An 8,102-nucleotide genomic window follows, 5' to 3' on the forward strand; every position below is an offset into this window, starting at 1 on the left:
AAGTAACCCTAATTCTAGTGGCCAACATGAACCATGATTAAATCAAACCTTAGATTAAAACGGAACGACAATTGCTAGATAAAATCATGAACATAACATCAAATCACATGATTAAAAGCATAAACACAGTCATACTATAGAATTGGAAAGGAAAGGCTGTAGCCAAACATGGCTAAAGCTTAAATCCAAAGTTTAGAAAGTAGAAATGACAAAATTAATCCGACTTACAAATGAAATTAAAATATTTCAACAATGATCTTGTTAAGTTAATAGCTAAAATCCCCATCAAAAATCACCCCTTGGTCGTTTAGAGTGAGAGATGAAGTCTGGAATGGATGAGAGTTCAGCATTAGGTCATAAAAAAAAATTGCCAAAAGACAGTTATGCGGCTGACATGACCTCGTGTTAGATATAACTAGTTTGACACGAACCCGTGTGGCTCCAAAGTACATTTCCTTCTTTTGATCGGTCTCTGAAGTTCGTTGCTAAAAAATGCTTATTTTTGCCTTGACATGACCCTGTTTCAGATTGTACTTTGATGACATGACCCGTTTCAGGTGCCACACGACCTGTGTGAAATTTAAGGCACAACCCATACGACCCCATGTAAGACCTTTTGTAATGAAAATTCGATTTCTTCGTCTTAGCTCTGAAAATTCTGCGACTTTGCTTCCGACCCTTTTCCACCATTCTGAATCACCTCCAACCTCCAGAACCACCCGAAATGGCATAAAAATATATGGAAATGAAGTGTGCCAAAACTTGTCCCAAAAATAAGTAAAGTGTATGGATTATAATAGAATTCCAATGCAAAAGAGTTAACTAAACATGCCAAAAAGGTGCATAAAATGCACCTAACATCCATCTCCTAGGACAATAAGAGATGAAATCCTTTTGTAAGCTCCTTTTCTCTACAATCCATTCTTAGCTCAAACAAATGAGCTATTTTAGCCTTGGGAACATATTTTCTCCCATGGAGAACATTTAACCATTTCCATCTTTGTAGAACATCTCATGCTCATGTTCTATAATAAACAAGAACTCCTATTGTTTTACTCCAAATGGCATCTTAGCACAAGACGGGGCACACCTATCCTGTTTTGGGAAAAGATAAAGGGAAGAAGTTGTAATGGTACCTCACGAACTTCTTACTGGAGCAATACTATAGGAACTATCAAGTTTTTGGATGCACATCTTTTGTTCGTATTCCTACACAATTAAGAGATTACCACCCTTGTTCTATAAGTTATTAATGCTTGAACTGAATTATCTTTGTCACACTACTATACAAACGTTGAAGGTACCCTTTCAAACATTGAATCACGCTACTACATGCTTATTCAAATGAGATTAACCCTCCCTAACCCGTCTAATTATTTTTTGAAGGCCTCCTTTAAGACCGTTCATGCTATACCCCAACATATTTCCATATTCAGTTTCTCTAGACATCTTATCCATGATAGAGAACCCATTTCGCACATCGATTTTAAGTTTTTTTTTCTCCCAACGATAAATCCTTTTTTATATAAAAGCATTTGGATGTTTCGACTTTTTTCTAGATTGAGTTACATGACTTTTGGAATGAATTGGGGCTGAAGACCACGTTTCCTCGACTGGAAAATAGGATGTTGGTGTCACTGAAGCATGAAATTCTAATGATGAACTTGTTGCCAAAATAGTAACAAAAGCAACTACTGTATCGATAACGACCATGATTCTAGCAGTTATCAGAACACTAGCTACAAACGTAGTTGGTTTCAACCCCATGGAAGATCCTTATGACATCCCCATTTTCACGGCCAGAAAAGACCGATTTTGTTTATGCTTTATAGAAATCAGAGTACTTCTTTTAATAAAAATGTTGCGGAATTTGTTCCCAGAAAAACATGATAAATACGTTATCAAAACATTTCCTAAGAAATGTATTTTATTCATTTTAATTCATTTGGGATGTCATCGTCAATACAGAAACATAAGCATAAACAGAACTTACATTTATTTACACTAGTGATCTGCATCCCTTTAATCTCTCAGTGTAAAGTAGCTTCATATCGACACCTGTGATACAAATAAGCTTGAGTGGGTCAGGTTGGGAAACCTGGTGAGTACATAGGGTTTTCAACCCACAATAATATAGTTAATTTGTTTCTTCACATAATACATGTCAAACAATTAACCCGATTGCCCATCCCCATTTTCTTCATTTAATATTCCCTAAAGAATTATCTTAAGGGTCATCTCCTATATCGTATTTACCTCTCATCTCTTTACATCACATTTCCTTATATGTTCGTTCCTAAGGACTTTTCCTGAGGATCATTGCCTACATCACATAATCAGTAATGATTCGGGGATTACCCCCTCAATACGCGCCTAGTAAGGGTTGGAGTATCATCGCATGAATACGTAGTTACAACATCGCCTGAACTCGTAATTCATAGTAAGGGTTAGAGTATCATCACATGAATACGTAGTTACAACATCTCCTGAACTCGTAATTCATAGTAAGGGTTAGAGTATCATCACATGAATACGTAGTTACAACATCGCCTGAACTCGCAATTCATCACCTACAGGTTATGAGCCTGCTGGTGTTTCCACAGGGTTGTCTAGAATAGTCTGTGGTCGCCATCTATACTCCGGTAGATGACTACATCTCCACATTGCCGGACAAGGTTATGGTATCTTTCATCCTACATCCCCAATTCATCATCACCTATCTATCCTCACCTAATTATCATCACCTTCGTATCATCACCTATCTCTCATCATTTTATTTCATTACACACCAACTATTTCATCTACCCATGTCATACCCAATATATTTGTAGATATAAAATACGTATACAGTTTAAATCATTTTAAAACATGTATAAAATCATTCATCCAGCATAGACAGCAAGTATTCAGATAGTATGCACACATAACACGTAATTTATATAAAATACTTCATATCTATGTGTAAGATGAAAGTAGCTATGCACTCACTTGATAAGGTGGTGACTCGGTACTTGGACATCGCTTCGTTTACTTTAAAATAATTTCCTTCGGCGAAACCTAGTATTACTACCACTAGATTTTAGTCTAATATTTACCGTGACTAATTATTAGTCTTATTATTATTATTATATAAGCGTTTCAACAATACTTTCCAACCACTGTGTACATACAGGGGTCAGACATAAAACACCAGAGGGCAGGACCATTTTGGCATATAGCACTTCTGAAACCCAACAACCCTATGTGGCCCTTTAAACCAGATTCTCCGTACCGCGAGTAGTTAAAAAGATATCATAATGACACTTATATAAGTCATAATAATAACTCAAATATTTATTATAAGCTCATAATAACAATACTAATTTTAAATATAAGCTATATTAAAATAGGTAAGCATAACTTACTTACAAGGGAGTTTTAGCTAGGAGTCGGGCTCTACAGGGGCAGAACTTCGTTGCTGAATCTTTCTAAGAAAGATTCGTGCAGCGCTTCACCGCTCACCTTACTATAGTAAAACTACAGAAAGAGAATTCGAATCACGAGGGACCGAAATGCTCGGGGGATAAGAAGAGAAAGACTCTTGAATCAAGATAATGGTGCAAGAAATATGAGAGCCCAAGGCTTTTATTTATAGTAATTGATTTTCAAAAACTACCCTCCATAGTTACTTAATGACCTTATAGTTATATAAATGACTAAACACCTCTTTATAATACTATTTTAAATAGATTTAATGATATTTGTACTAAACTAATATCGAAAGTACTCAACACTAGTCTTATAATGACCGCATCGTCGATACCTTTCTAATGATATATACATATGTATATATATGTGTACGTATATATGATTTATATTTTATTTTAATACGTAAATATGTTATTATAATTTGTAATTTGTTCATATGAACTCCGTTTTTGACGCTCTTTATATCCACGCGTAGGTGGAGACGTATTCTACAACTTTCATTTAGACTCCGTCGGCTAATTTTGACTTTATTTTTAAAGTTATATTTTTAACAGGCTGGGACAGGAAAAGTCCGTTAAAAATTCATAACTTCTTCATCCGACGTCCGTTTTTGTCTGTCTTTTTACCGTTGCGCTACTATTAATGAGATCTTCAATTCTCATTTAGGTTGCATTGGCCAAAAATCGATCGATCTAAAATTCGAATTTCGGGCTGTGCACTTCTATGCCAAATCTTAGAAAAATCATAACTTCCTCATACGAAGTCAGATTTTGACGTTCTTTTTTTGTATGTTCTCGGTTTAACGTATACTACAACTTTTGTTTAGATTACTAATCCTAAAAAGTCTTCTATCGTAAATTTACTATTTACGTCTCCCGGTGCCGTGTCGGTTTTGCCGTAAAACATCGACGGGCCATAACTTCTTCGTTATAACTCGGATTTCGGCGTTCTTTATATGTACGGAACCCTTGTAACATATAATACAAATTGGTTAAGATTAATCCTTCTAAATAATCTTCCATCAAAAACTCAGTTTTGATGCTCATCGTCTCTAAATTGACTAGCCCGGATCTGCGGGAGTTACAATCCTTGATGGGTAAATCTGGGTCATTCATTATGATTGGTCCTTTTTTCTCGAGTCATCATGAGATGAAACCTTGTTATCATCTTTATTATAACAAGAATTTTTTTTCCAAGACTTAATTTAGTTTTTTGGATCCACTTCCACTTCCTATTTATCGTCCTTGAACTGTATCTGAGACACCACTTGAACATGAATCATCCACTTCTTTATGATATTAAACTCCCCTTATTTTTTATCCTCTTCAAAGTTAACATGAGACTAGTTGGTGGCTTATATCCTTCCAAACATTGTTTGTTCTCTTTCATGAAAGAAGGTATCAACCAGGCAAATACTTTGATTCGAATGATGTAATTATAACAATACATCCCAACCATCATTGTATCAAATAGAATGTTCATATATTGAGACTCGATACATACCCATATTGGATACAAATTATCCTCTTCTTCATCATCGAAGAAGACATGTTACCCCCATTTCCGAACTACCTTGGAAAAAGGCTATTGACTCCAAACTTTTAGAGGCGTCCCTTCAATGTCTAAAAACATTAGTCTCTCATTTGGACAACCAAGAGTTAACACCCACATGAGAAAAAAGTATCTTAACTAATAGAAACCGACTCAAATTTAAAAGAATACTCATAAACCTCCAACATATTTCATCTTGTCATTGCTAAAGCCTTCGTTATGATAAAGGTTAATCATATTTGGAATGGAGTGAAGGTTTATGAACTTACCACATAAAGTGTGAATATCACCACGTGTGTGAATCGTTTGACCAACGATTCTAAGAAAATCACACCCCCTCCACATGATTAGCCCCACTTTCTTGAGTTGTGCCCTCCTATTTTGAAATATGTCAAGTCCCTTTAAATACATTAACATAAGACATATTTTCACAATGACTTACACACACCACCACTCTACTCATAACTCTATATTTTCTTTTGTCATCAACATGACTTGAACCCTCAACCTTTGGATGATGGACACTTATCCGCCAAATCTTGATAGTGCTTATCGCTATAGTTGTAGCCATACATATTGTAGCGACCTACTGAGAAATGCATTATTCCTTACAAAATTATGCATTATTAATTGTGAATTTGGTACTCCATATTTAAGACCTTTTGTTCTTTTACTTTCCCTTATTTTTACAACATTTTTTTCTAAAATATTTCAACCCAAGATTTCCTTTTCATAATATGAAACTCCATTTTGCTGCGAGAATTGTCGTTGAAGATCTTTGTCACAAAGCGAACTTCAAAAGTATTTTCTTGATAGAAAATCACAATTTTTGTAAAAAATATTAACAGTTTCGAAGTACGGAGAAGTATTTTACAATACATAACAAATTCCGCAATACATAACAATACCTCGTTACTCATATCTCGGTTTCCATTCCTCAATATTTATTTCTCAGTTCTCAACTTTATTCTAGAGTGGGAATTTTTTTGAAGTACATACAAATTTCTCTATACTAAAAAACAACATTGTAATTGATGATGGGAATGTAATTGCAGTACATACGAATTTCCCAGACGGGTTTTCTTCTCAAGATCTTTATAACACTTATGCTCAATATGGGAATGTAACTGATGTCTATATCATGTCTCGGAAATCAAAAGAGGGAAAACGTTTTGCATTTGTTCGGTTCATCAAGGTTGCTAATTGTGACATTCTGGTTGCAAATCTTAGTACCATCTAGTTTGGCGAGTGTCGTATCCATGCAAACATGGCTCGGTTCCAGTGCGGCTCAAATCTGATTCCTACTAATTCTTATGCTAATGTGGTACACGGTAAGCCTCCTCTATCTGCTGGGAAAATGATTACACCTGATCTTCCAACTTTGATTCTTGATTTTAGTTGTCTTGTTGATAAAGATTATTCTTTAACTTTAAGTGGCAAGGTGAAGGAGTTTGGCTCTCTACCAAACTTAAGGGTCATTTATACTACTGAAGGGTTCAATGATGTTACATTAAGGTGCATGGGAGGTTTCTAGGTATCATTGGAGTTTCATTCTATTACTGCCAAAGAGAAGTTTGTTAACCATGAAGGAGTCTCATCATGGTTCGATGTAATTAACTAATGGCCACCTTCTTTTATGATAGATGAGAGGGTTATTTGGATTGATGTTGAAGGTATCCCTTCAGATTCTTGGACCCCGAATTCTTTTAAGAATATTGCTTCAAGGTGGGGTGACTCTTACATATAGAAGATCCAAATGACAATAATCTTTGGAGCAAAAGATTGTGTATCAAATCCAAAGTTAACGACTTTATTTTTGAATCGTTTAAGGTGATTGTTTAGGGGAAGGTTACAATGGTGAGAACAAGGGAGATTACTGGTTGGAATACAATGTTTGTTGATGATGATGATGAAGTTGACGCTGAAGTTGAGGGTGTGAAATAGGAGGATATTGTTGGATTAGGTGCGTAGTAATTGACTGGAATGTTATTTGGGGAGAAAGGCTGATTTATTAATTTATTAATAAATTAATTAGAAATCAAAATAAATAATTTATTAATACATTATGAGAATAATATATTAATTAGAAATTGTATTGTTTAATTAAGAATCAATCAGAAATTAATTGGAATTAATTTTGGGATTAGTTGGATTAATTAAAAATGGAAGGACTAAAGGTGACAATGTTTGAAAGTTGAACATTGACCAATTATAGAACCGCCCTAGGAGGGGGGACAAAATTATAGATGGTTATAGGGTTTCTAGAGGCATTCTTGGGCTCTAAGGAAGCTTGGAATGCCTTATGGAGCAAGAAAATGGATAATGGCTTATCTAAGGAAACCTGCCTTATCCATAGCCTCCCTATCACCTATATAAACCCCCTTTGGTTATGAATTTAGAAATTTACCTCATTCCAAAGAGAATTTTTAAAATTACCTTCCTCCTCCTCTCTCCTCTTTAGCCTCCAATGTGCTAGGTTTTGGTTGTGAACCATTAGAGGCACGCGATTTCTGGTGTTTGCTTTCTGAAGCTAGATCAAGAAGGAATCATTGATTATTTACTACAATAATCAAAAGGTATGTAAACCTTAAAAACCTTTTTGTGAATTTCGAATATAGTAGTATACTTTTAGGGTTCTTGATATTTAACTGTTTGTTGCAAATCATAGTGAGAACATAGATCCTTTAGGTTGCATGTGAACTTAGGGTTTATGTTTTTCCGCCAAAATAAGATTTTCGTAACCTATAAAACCCTTCAGATACAAGGACAACCCCCTACAATCATGTAGAAGTTGAATATGTAGTCGTTGAAAGTGAAGAAATTTCGGAAACTATTCTTGATGAGACAGGTTCTAAACCAAATGAAAATGCAGAAACTAACGAAAATTTAGAAGATCCTTTCGATATATATATATATATATATATATATATATATATATATATATATATATATATATATATATATATATATATATATATATATGATGTCTTACATAAAGAGACTTCTAAGGTTTCTAGAGAGAGTGTTTCGCCTTCTCACCCTCCAGGCTTCACTCTTGTCTTAGTTTCTCCTGAACGTGGCGA

This window comes from Lactuca virosa, chromosome 3 (genome assembly GCF_052849685.1).
Source record: "Lactuca virosa cultivar CGN04683 chromosome 3, Lactuca_virosa_CGN04683_v6, whole genome shotgun sequence".
NCBI classification, from domain to species: domain Eukaryota; kingdom Viridiplantae; phylum Streptophyta; class Magnoliopsida; order Asterales; family Asteraceae; genus Lactuca; species Lactuca virosa.